The following is a 12,212-nucleotide window of genomic DNA, read 5'->3' on the forward strand; positions in this document are numbered from 1 at the left end:
CCTCCTTGAAGAGGAATCTTCGGAAGACATCTGCTCAAACCCAGGTGAGGTGTTTGGTTATCACCTCCCGCAGCCAGCTCCGGAACCTGCACAGCAAGTGCAACCAACTTGCCCTGAGAGTGCCTTGCCACTTGCGTAACGGGGGCCCCCGCAGCCCCAGCAGTGAGGGGCTGGGGGGGGCGCCAGCACATGTTCTGGGAGGGGGTGTCACGGTTCGCTCCCGTTCCCACCACTTGGGGGCATGATTTGGGGTTTATCCCCTACTGGACTTTCCCTCCGAACCTTATACTACAGTGCTGTGATGAATTGGGAGCGCTTAAACCTTATTTTCCAAGTTACTTCCCTTCCGGATCCATTCCAGGTTTTTGGCAGCCAGCATGCTACGTTAATCTAATGACTATGCTTCCCAGAATGCCTGGCTCTCTGCCTCACCTCCTCCCTTGCAGGACAAGGTTGGGTGGAGGATAGGCAACACCTGTGGCTGCAGGTGCAGCAGGCGGCACACCTGAGGGGTGTGCTCGTTAAGGAGCTTTAAAAGCCTCAGTTTACTTCAGTCCAGCGCTGGTCATCGTTGCAATGTTCCTGTTGTGACTAGTCCCTTGTTCCTTGTTCCTAGCCTTTGTGCCTAGTTCCTAGTTCCTGTTTCTTGTTCCTCCGCCCTGGATTTCAGATTCATGTGCTTAATTGATTTCTGCTTTCTGGATTTCCTTTTCTGTCTTCCTCTGTCTGCAGGCAGCCTTACTCTGTGCTTTACCCTTTGATGCAGCCCAATTTGCCTGTGTTTTCTGTTTCTTTGATGCTGTCCTTTGCTACTGAAAAACTTGATGCATTAGTCTTTCCTTTTTTAGATTTAGTTTCCTGCCTTTTCTCCTTGGATGGGTGGGTAAGGTTTCCTTTTGTGATATAATTTTCCCTGCTCCTGATCCTTACTTCCTATTGGGATCCATGCCGTGTTTTCCATTTCACTTCTGCATTTATTTCCCATTTGATTATTTAGGTGTGGGGTGCTGTTGTAACGAGTCCCTGTGTGAATGCCTTTTGTTTTCCTCACTATTTCTTTTATCACAATTCCTACTTGCTCCTTGACTTAGGTCTTAGGTATTTAGTTATCCTCCACCCATTGCTGTTATAGCCTTCTGGGTCCCTGTTTGATCAACTGGGTTCGTGGGTTTACTGACATTCAAGTGGTCTTTCCGGTTCTCGTGAGTACTGTTTCTAAGTTCCTTATTCAGTATCATCCAGAGTGTCAGCACACAGATCCTGTCCTTGCTTGCCCTCTACGTGGGCTTAGCGCTGTCAGTATCTGTAATAGCATAGTGGGTAAGGAGTTTGCCGACTTTCCTTTCAGTCATAAGGAGGTTCTAAGTGCTTACCCCAAATCGCTTTTCATATATAGGTATTTTTGTTTCACTCTATCTGCACTCCTGTGTTTTAGTATATATGAGTCGTGGTTCTTGTGTGCACGTTGTTTGATTCAAGGTTATTCACTGTGCAATTTTGTGCACATTTCCCTTGCCATATTCGCTGCCTTGTACTCACCTGATTAATCTTGACAGAATGACCAGCCATAAATTCCCATTGAATATGGCAAGTTTAAGAAAGAAAAGCAGCAAGGCCTCTAACAGATTTGTACAGAAGGCTTCCCCTACATTTACCTGTGACAATCAAATCACTAGTCCTGACTTAAATGAACTCCTTGTCACGAATGGGCATTTACGTGCAGAGTATTTTTCCCATAGGATGGCACATCTTACATTGCCTGATCCTAGTTCTGTCTTTCATTCTGACCCAGATTCTATGTCAGCACAAGCCTTAGCAGCAGAAAACAACACACTGGTAGGCTTATTACACAAGAGTACCGCTGTTGTTGAACCCCATGATTCCAGTTGTGCTTCACCTCAGATTGAACAGTTTCATGGTACAAACATAAAGAATGGAGGGGTTCCTTGCATAACTTCTGTTTTCTACCCTCAGTCTAAAGCATACTCTTTTGCACAAGTACATACTGTAGCCCCTAATGCCAAGAGGTCTAATGTCAATAGTTTGCTTAAGGGAAACACAGACCAAGTTGGTAAGAGAAAGTATAAATCTCAGAACCTGCAAGCAGTAGATGACAATGTACAATCAGTGTACATCCAGATTGCTAGTGCAGGATCCAGCCCTGATGCCACTATGCCTCCCCCTGTGCCTACTGATAGTGATGTACAGTTAATGCAGGGCATGCTAAGAGCTAAGCTTGAGGAGTTACGACAAGACTTCATTTCTTTACAAGAAGAGAATAAGACCTTGCACTCTTTACTGTATACACCTCAGACTTTATCTGTTGATGTTGAAGAAGTGAACACTGTTCAGCCCCTGAGTGCAGAGACTTTGGTAAACCATGATATTTGTCAATATGTTAGATCTATTGGGAGTGAATGTCTTTCTTCTAGCACAGCGCTTAACCTGGGCACAGTTTCTGACAATTGTTCTGCTGTTTCTCGGGGATTGCTGTTAGCTGAAGATTTACAAGCCAATCCTTTACCTAAAATTTCCTGTGTAGCAGTTTGTCATAATTCTGAGCTTGAACACATACATGCTTCTGATTTCCAAACACAATCCACAATGGTGACATACACAGAATCAGTCACTACTGTAGGCTTAGACCCTGCTCTTGATCCAGCTGCTGAGACTGAAGTAGAGGTTCAAGCTGATGTGGAAAACGATGTTACCTCTGGGTTCATTCTTCCTTCTGTCAACTCTGATCACAACGAACAGTCAGAGACAGTACAGCATTCATGTTCTGATGGACTCATTCCACAGTATACAGAACCAAAGACTCGGCAGGCTACTCCTGAACTGTTGATTGATAATCTGCCACTTTCAGAAGCCAAGACGGAGGAATGGACAATTGAAGAAATCCTGATTAACAGAGACTTTACTATGGTGATTCCTCTGGTTGATTTTGACTTCTACAAAGGAAGAGACTCTGAGTCACCCACTAAGGAAAGGGACTGCAAGGGTACAGTCCAGTCTTTGGCTACTGGTGCCAAGGAGTCTACTGCCCTAAAGGTGCCCACCATTCCTGAGCCACAAATGTGTCTGTCAACTTCTGAGATTTCTGTCTGTCCCCCTACAAACATTGACTCTTCTATGATCCAATCCACAGCCCTGCAGTCATCTTTGGCACACGTGTCTTCAATCAATGAACCGCTGCCATGTCTGCCATTTGCTCAAGAGCCTCCACCATGCACGTGGTCAGTCCCAAAGACCCTGACATGTTTGGATTCAGCTACCGAGATTGCTCCAACTTGCATGCCTTCAGCCTCAAAGTTTCCTCTGGCCTGCCTGTCTTCAGCTACAGTGACTCATCCAGAAGATCATCCTTCAGCCAGAGAGCCTCCGGTAGTCCATCATAAGTGCATGTCTTCAGTCCCAGAGCCTACTGCTTGTTTGCCTTCAGTTCATGAGACACCGGTATCCTGCTTAGCCTCGCTTCCAATATCAGAGGTATACGTGTCTACACCATCAGATCCTGCTGTATTTCTACCGCTCCAGAGAGTCCTCCTGAATCCCAACCATTTACTGCCGATGAACGTCCAGCATGCCTTTCTTATGCTGTAGGGGGATCACCAGAATGCCTGCCTTTTATACAAGACGATTCTCCCAACTGCTCCACTTTAGCATCAGAGCCTCCTGAATATGCAGCATCAGAGTTTGAGACTTTTGCCAGCTCCCGCTTCAGAGTCATCAAGTCGGCCGAAGTGATGGGTCAGAACCACTCACCTGGGTATACACAGGGAGTGGTGCAGACCGGCGTATTACCTGCAGGACTTATGCAACAGAATTCCGCCAAGAAGCACCAGTCGAGTGCCAGCAGCCAAAGGAAGGGAATGACTGCTGCAGTTCAAGATGTGCCTGTTATTTCTCCTGCTGCGAGTGTGCCTGATGTACCAAGTACTGCGTCTATCACTTCTATCTGTACACCAAATGTCCCTGCTGTCATATCCCACGTGCAACAAAGTGGCTACTCAACTGTCACCAGGAGTACCAGCCTTGTACAACCCATTGGACTTCCAGGCCTCCAAGGAGTAGAACATGTGCAGGCAAACCTTAATCACTTTCAACCACAAGCCTTTTCCCAGATGGATGACAGAAGAAGATCCAAACCTCTACCTCTGCCGCCAACTTCTTTAATTGCTGAACATAAACATTTCCTGAAGCCTCCCGCATGTCCGCTCCCAGTGACCGAGTTTCCTGGGCCTTCCAACTCGGCTTCAGATCCTGCAAGTCCTTCATGCCTTTCTTCGACCCTTGAATATCTTCCTCACCAGACGCCTGTCTATGACTTTTCTAGACTGCAGCCTGATTCTATGCATTCCAGTCCATCTGCCTTTGCACATAGGCCACCATTTCCATCAGTGCCACCTCCAAAGAAAAGGCACTCCCATCATGGAAAGAAGATGTCTCGTGCGGGTGGCGGGCGCCCGAAGACAGCCGTGGGAGGGGGTATACTGTCACGGCTCGCTCCCTTCGCTCCCGTTCCCACCACTTGGGGGCATGATTTGGGTTTATCCCCCACTGGACTTTCCCTCTGAACCTTATACTACAGTGCTGTGATGAATTGGGAGCGCTTAAACCTTATTTTCCAAGTTACTTCCCTTCCGGATCCATTCCAGGTTTTTGGCAGCCAGCATGCTACGTTAATCTAATGACTATGCTTCCCAGAATGCCTGGCTCTCTGCCTCACCTCCTCCCTTGCAGGACAAGGTTGGGTGGAGCATAGGCAACACCTGTGGGGTGTGCTCGTTAAGGAGCTTTAAAAGCCTCAGTTTACTTCAGTCCAGCGCTGGTCATCGTTGCAGTGTTCCTGTTGTGACTAGTCCCTTGTTCCTTGTTCCTAGCCTTTGTGCCTAGTTCCTAGTTCCTGTTTCTTGTTCCTCCGCCCTGGATTTCAGATTCATGTGCTTAATTGATTTCTGCTTTCTGGATTTCCTTTTCTGTCTTCCTCTGTCTGCAGGCAGCCTTACTCTGTGCTTTACCCTTTGATGCAGCCCAATTTGCCTGTGTTTTCTGTTTCTTTGATGCTGTCCTTTGCTACTGAAAAACTTGATGCATTAGTCTTTCCTTTTTTAGATTTAGTTTCCTGCCTTTTCTCCTTGGATGGGTGGGTAAGGTTTCCTTTTGTGATATAATTTTCCCTGCTCCTGATCCTTTCTTCCTATTGGGATCCATGCCGTGTTTTCCATTTCACTTCTGCATTTATTTCCCATTTGATTATTTAGGTGTGGGGTGCTGTTGTAACGAGTCCCTGTGTGAATGCCTTTTGTTTTCCTCACTATTTCTTTTATCACAATTCCTACTTGCTCCTTGACTTAGTTCTTAGGTATTTAGTTATCCTCCACCCATTGCTGTTATAGCCTTCTGGGTCCTTGTTTGATCAACTGGGTTTGTGGGTTTACTGACATTCAAGTGGTCTTTCCGGTTCTTGTGAGTACTGTTTCTAAGTTCCTTATTCAGTATCATCCAGAGTGTCAGCACACAGATCCTGTCCTTGCTTGCCCTCTACGTGGGCTTAGCGCTGTCAGTATCTGTAATAGCATAGTGGGTAAGGAGTTTGCCGACTTTCCTTTCAGTCATAAGGAGGTTCTAAGTGCTTACCCCACATCCCTTTTCATATATAGGTATTTTTGTTTCACTCTATATGCACTCCTGGGTTTTAGTGTATATGAGTCGTGGTTCTTGTGTGCAAGTTGTTTGATTGAAGGTTATTCACTGTGTGATTTTGTGCACATTTCCCTTGCCATATTCGCTGCCTTGTACTCACCTGATTAATCTTGACAGGGGGTCCCACTTGGAGAAAAAAAAAGATTTTTTTTTTCTCAAAAATTATTTTCTTTTCTTTTTTAATTCACTCTGAATTCATAAAGAAATAATTTCTTTATGAAGGCAGAGTGACTACAAAAAGAAACTTTCTTTTTGATGTCCGAGGGCTTCCCCCACCCCATGGCATGGAAGACCATAGGCTGGAGGCACGAATGTCATGGGGTGGGGAGAGCCCTATGACTTCAAAAATAAATTGTTCATTTTTGAAGTCACTCTGTCTTCACAAAGAAATTATTTCCATTATGGTTCGGTCCTTAACGGAAATAATTTCTTTATGAAGTCAGAGTGACTTCAAAAACAAACAATTTCTTTTTTAAGTAAGAGGGCTCCCCTCAACCCCATGACGTGTGTGTGTGTGTGAGTGTATGGTGCACACTTAAATGTATGGGTAGGTGCCTGGGTGTGCCTGTATGGTGAGAGTGCACACTTAAGTGTGTGTGTGTATGTATATGGTGAATGGTGTGAGTGCTTGCATTCACGGGCGCAACAAAACCTACATTTCGGGGGGCTAACCCTTCAAATGTTGGGAGAGGCGCTAACTTCACAGGCGGTGGGGCAGGGTCAAACTCAATTGTGTGGGGGCATCTAATTTCTTTACACATTTGAATGAGACTATTCAATGGAAACTTGAATGTTACAAGAAGTTGACTCTCTCGTTTAAGGTTGAAAGCATGCACGTATGGACTGCTGTGGGAATGAGTGGTCTCCTTTTCCTCTCTACCCTTCCAATCACTCCCCTGGCATGCAAGTACTAAACCCACATCACGATTTCAATTGCCAAAAAAAGTGGCATTTGAATGCAGGTACTAACATTGAAACCCAGGTGTCGTTTAACATCGTCCTGTTCTGTCTGGAAACTGCTCTGAAGATCAGCCAGGTCAAGTCAACATAGCCCAAAAGTTCAGGGGGTGTTGGAGTGCTGAATCCCAGTCAACTCAATGGTATTGTACCACTACTTGTGTTTAATGCCTTGATTACTTACTGGTAATCTTCATTACTCCTAGTCATATTCGTCCTCGTCATAGTACTTGTGAATGAGTACTTGTGTATGAGGCACTCTGCCTCATACACAAGGATGGGATGAGGTAGAGGTACATGGAGGTAATGCCTGATGTAGCTACCTGTAATCTCCATTACTCCTATTCCTACTCTTCCTCATCCCAGTACTTGCCTATGAGGCAAGAGCCTCATGCGTAAGCTCTGGGACAAGGAAGAGGGACGTGGAGGTAATTCTGGGCCAAGGAGCTGATTTTGGAGGTTGGAGTAGAGGTGGGAGCAAGAGGGGATGTGTGGATGGGGCAGGATTGTGCCACAAATCATAATGAGTGTCCAGGCTAAGCGAACATGATATGTGGTATTAGTGGCTAGAGAGGCGTTTTGGTGCAGCCAGTCTAGTCATTCCTCAGTTTGATATGACTTTTTTTAACTGGGCATTTCTGATAAAGCAATCCTGCTAAGTGTAATTTCCTGGCTAGAGTGCCATTTGGGTGCTGCCAGTCTAGCCATTTCTTACTGCGGCATTGCATATTTTTTTGGGCATCTGTGATAAAATCATATGATATAAGTCAATTATATTGCGCCTGTACACAGGTAAGATAGGGGAGGACAAGACAAACCATCTTACTAGGCCTTGTGTCATTCAGATCATACAAGTGTGAGAACGAGAAGTGCAAGGGGAAAGGGAGGGGGAAGTGCAAGGGAGAAAGGAGGGGAAAAACCGGGCAACAATGCTCTGAGTAAGTGCAGCCAGGGCAGCGCGGCTGTGGGTAGTGGAAGGAGAACAAGCGACTGTAGGGTTACAGTTACAGCCCCTAAGTGCGTGGTAGGCCCTGAGGCAGTGCAAGGGTGACTGATCAAGAAAGAGTCTGGACTCACTGAGACTCTGAGGGTAGCCAAACAACCAGTTGGTACAGCAGACAAGTAGGTCAAGTAGGCCTGCAGGGGAGGGAGGGAAAGAAAGCCGAGGAGAAGAGGAAAGTTTTGAGCTGCTTCTGGAACTTCAGGTGGTCCAGCTCAAGTTTGAGAGGGGCAGGGAGGCCATTCCAGAGGAAGGCACCAGCAGAGGAGAGAGCGCTACCCCCTACTCTATGCCTGGAGAAGCGTCTAACCCTTAGAGAGTTGGAGGTAGCTGAGCGAAGGGCTCAAGAAGAAAGGTATTTTGGAAGAGATTGTTGGATGTAGTGCGGACCCTCGACTTAGAAAGCCTTGTGGACAATGCAAAAGGCCTTGAACTTGATCCTTGCAGCAACCAGGAGCCAGTGGAGAGATTTCAGGGATGGAGAGATGCGATTCCTGTGCTTGATTAGTTGCAGAGGGCAGAGAATAGAGGAAGGCAGATTGAGAAAGGGGCTGTTGCAGTAGTCCAGCCTAGAGAGAAACAGGGCTCTGGAGACAGTGAGCTACAGGGGGGGGGTGAGAAGGGGGAAGAGTCCCTTTGGGGAGGAGCAGCTGGTAGTGGGACTTATTGGCGACGTCCGAGATGTGAGGAGAGAAAGAGAGAGTGGGGTCAAAGATGACACCAAGATTTTATGCCTCGCAGAAAGGCGAAGGAAGAGGGCCCAAGGCGGGTGACCAGAGTGAGGGAGGGAAAGCAGGGGCAAGGGTCCCAATGAGAAGGATCTCCATCTTACTGGCATTAAGGCAGAGATCATTGGAGGTGCACCATACATGAATCGCAGATACAGTCAGGAATGAGCAAGAGAGGAGAGGAGTCTGAGGGGAGCCTGAAGGAAAGCTGAGTGTCATCCGCAGAACACTGAAAGTTAGAGGAGAAGGTAGGGATCCGGTGGGCCAAAGGGGCCAAGCAGAGGTTGAAAAATCAGGGTGAGAGGATGGAGCCCTGGGCAACACCACAGGTATAGAGAGATGTGGCAGAAAGAAAGGGACCAAGTTGGACCTGGGAGGGGCGGTCCAAGAGGAAGGAGGTCAGCCACGCAAGGGCCTGATCCATGATGCCCAGGTTGTCATGGAGTCGATTGATCAGGATGGCGTTGTTGACTGTGTCAAAAGCAGAGGAAAGATGAAGGAAGATGAAGACAGAAGGAATTCTGGAATCAAGGTTAGAGAGCAGATCTTAACGGGTGTTCAGGAGAGCAGTTTACGTGCCTCTGGCAGCTCTGAAGCCAGACTGACGGTCATGGAGACAACCAACAGATTCAGTGTGGAGAGTAAGCTGGGAGATTGCCAGCTTCCCCAACAGTTTGCCCAGGAAAGGGGTGATGGAGATTGGGCGATAGTTTGCTGGGCAGGCAGGATCGGCAGACGGTTTCTTGAGGAGTGGGTGCACAAGGGAGTGCTTAAGGGGAGAGGGAAACGTTCCAGTGGCGAAAGAGTGATGACAGAAATCGGCCAAGGCTGGAGTGAGTGTGTCAATATGGTCCTTGATGGTTCTGGAGGAGCAGGGAAGCACCTGTTTGGGTGACACTTTCATAGATCGGACTTGTCTAGAAACCTTGTCAGGTGTTTTCACAGAGAAAGAGGAGGAAGAGAGGTAAAGATGGCCAAAGGGGGGCCGAGAGAGGAAGAGGGAGAGGAAGAGGTGATGAAGAACAGGATGTCCTGGGTTTTAGCGGAGAAGTGAGAGGGCAGAGCCATACAGAGGGTCTGGGAGGGAACAGGGGAGGTAAAGACTGCAACATGATTGACCAGTTCCTTTCAGATTTCAAAGAATTTAGCTGTGGTGTTGGAGGCCACAGAGATGCTGGCTTGAATGTGTGTTCTCTTCTTGATGAGTGTTATTGCTTCGACTGCCATTTTGGTGCAGCCAGTCTACATATGTCTAAATGTGGCCTGGCATTCTTTACTGTAATGTTATTACGTGTCTACACTGGTCTACATTGTGCAGCCAGTTGGACATGTTTTCATTGTCGCATGGCATTTTTAATAACGCATTATTGTTCAGGTGCACTGTTGGTGACTTGCATTTATTGGATTGGTGTTACCCTACAAAACAATTGCAAACACTCTGGCTTTTTAGCCATTTTTTCTCTGAAAGTGTGCTATATATATTGCATTAAAACACATATTTATATCTTTCTCCTAGTGCAATGTTCAACATCTCCCTTCAGCAGTACGTTCGTGCGTTTTGCTCAAGCGTGATAATCTAGGCTGGCTCAGAGTATGGCGTGACCTGTGATTTGTTGCCAAGTTGTGGGGGCCCCCCTCAGCATGGCTCGCAGGGGGGCCCCCACATTTTGTGTTACGCCATTGATGTACAGTCACCATTACTGGCACAGGTTGTAGCCACAGTTGTATGAAAGTGATTTCCAATAGCGATCATGTTTGGATAATTGTGGGCACAGTTCCATGAAAGCGATTTAAAGCAACCATACTGGTATAGTTTGTCACCACAGCTTCATGAAAGCGATTCACGGTAGTGTTACTGGGATATACCATAAGTACAGCTACATGAAAGTGGCTTGCAATGGCTATGCTGGTGTAGGTTGTGGACACAGGCATCATGAGCATGTTATAACATTCCGTGTACTGCTGGTGCAATGGCAACTACTGGAATGTTGGCATGTTAACCTAGAGAACCAATTGCAAATGGTGTTTTTTGTTTGTACCTGATTTTTCCAACAAATTGTCTTGTCGAAAGCAACATTTCGAAAAAGATTTACAAATGTTCTCCCTGGAGGCCCCCCCATGGAATAGTCCTACGTTACCACAAGTCTCTCTCTCGATGGGGTTGCTTGCACTAATTCATGGGATTTGGTAATGCCCCCTAAAATTGCTTGCCTGACATCTCTAATCTTAAGTCATTTACAATGCCAGTGCCCCTTCAGGAGCAGCCCACCCTACTGGCACCAAAATGTGACTCCACCACTGGCATGCTTATTCTGTTGTAACTGAATGCGCACATTGGTGCCTGGTACATTTGAGCAGCAGGGGGCAAGCTTCTATGCTAGGCAAAAGATGCAAGGTTTGATTTGAAAAATGTACAACTTTCACTCAGTGCAGCGCTTCGAGTACCCTTGCAGCAACATGATAAATAGTGTGCTTTGCAAACGAGTCTGTGGGGTGGCTTTTGCTGCACGAGGCGGTGGGTTGGGGGGGGGGCGCAGCATGGCTCGGAGGGATGGTCCCGCATTCTGTGCTATACCTCTATAAGAGGCATGCGCAAAGCAGACCAACCTTGTAGCTTCTGATGTACAAGGCCCGGTGGTGAATACAAGAGCTCTTGTTTGTACTGGCTGGCTGAATGCTCATCTGCATTGTATGCAGACCCCTAGTAAATAACCAGTAAGAATGTCCATCTGCAATGGCTTTTTAAGGAACTTTCTGCCATCAGCCAGATAGTACCAGAACATAATTTGCTTGCACGTTCCGGTGCTTGCTTTCTCGTTCCGGTGTTTGCTTTCACGTTCCGGTGTTCATGTGAAACGTGTCCCCTCAAACTGCAGCGCTGACCCCGGATCAAGACCACCTGCTGGATTGATCACAGCTCTTCAGTGGCATCGTGGCAGGGAAGTAAAATGAACCACATATGTTAAAAAATGTCAATCATTATCTTAGCACGAAATTGTATTGGATCGTTTTTCATTGCATAATTTCAGTTTGATAACAATTAAGGAAATGTAGAAAGCGATCAGGCGGCTTCTTGTAAATTTAGAATATCGTTTAGATCTCGCTACTGAAGCTTTAATTCTTAGAAGGCGGACATTTGCCGTTCGCGGATAAATAATGCATATCAAACAGTAAACACACTTAATAACATCAATAAGTGTGTTTGATATATATTAACTTTTCACACAGAATAAGCATCAGATCACATAAAATAAAAAGACAATTACATTGCTTGTTAAACGATACGAATTCTCCGTTTCATAGATAAACCTATATACTTGTGTTCTATAAATGAGATATCACATATTAAGGAACACAAAGAGACATTGCACAGCAGTTTCACAAAGCCTCCCTGTAGCCACGCCCCTCCTACCCCACACTGTGCAGCAGGCCTTTCCAGATGTGCCTTACTTCCGGTTTGCAGTCTAGATAGACGTAAGGCCATTAACATCATTAACGTGATGTTAACGTGACCATTAACATCACGTGTTGCAGCAGGGCTCTGAATACATGCTAACCTGCAATTCTTTCTTTCTTACCTCTGCAAGCATTCTGGCCGGACGGATTTCTGATTACAGTGAGTACAGTATCGGATGTGTTTTATTTATTGCGATGTTGAGACAAACTACACAACACTGGCTGCTTAAATGTTTCTTTTGTCAAACCATTCCATCCCTGTGCATGCGCTTTCTGTTCACCATTACCTTTGGCGGGGGCACAGCATGGCACCCTACGGACAAGCCTAGGCCTCTGATACTACTACAGGAGCGATTTGGTGGAGT

General features: G+C 46.4%; 1 protein-coding gene across 3 annotated transcripts in view; it reads left to right on the forward strand.

The window, feature by feature from the left end:
• The window catches only part of SEMA4D (semaphorin 4D), a 974,222-nt gene that overhangs the window by 831,656 nt on the left and 130,354 nt on the right, over positions 1-12,212 (forward strand). Inside the window, exon 19 of one of the 3 annotated variants that reach the window (XR_011280337.1) lies at positions 11,979-12,007. The exons of the other annotated variants lie outside the window; for them this stretch is intronic. The gene's annotated coding sequence lies outside the window, so the exon portion shown is untranslated. The remainder of the gene's footprint in view (positions 1-11,978; positions 12,008-12,212) is intronic. 3 annotated transcript variants of the gene reach the window in all.

The sequence above is a fragment of the Ambystoma mexicanum genome, chromosome 6p, assembly GCF_040938575.1.
Source record: "Ambystoma mexicanum isolate Mex_15411 chromosome 6p, UKY_AmexF1_1, whole genome shotgun sequence".
In the NCBI taxonomy this organism is placed as follows: domain Eukaryota; kingdom Metazoa; phylum Chordata; class Amphibia; order Caudata; family Ambystomatidae; genus Ambystoma; species Ambystoma mexicanum.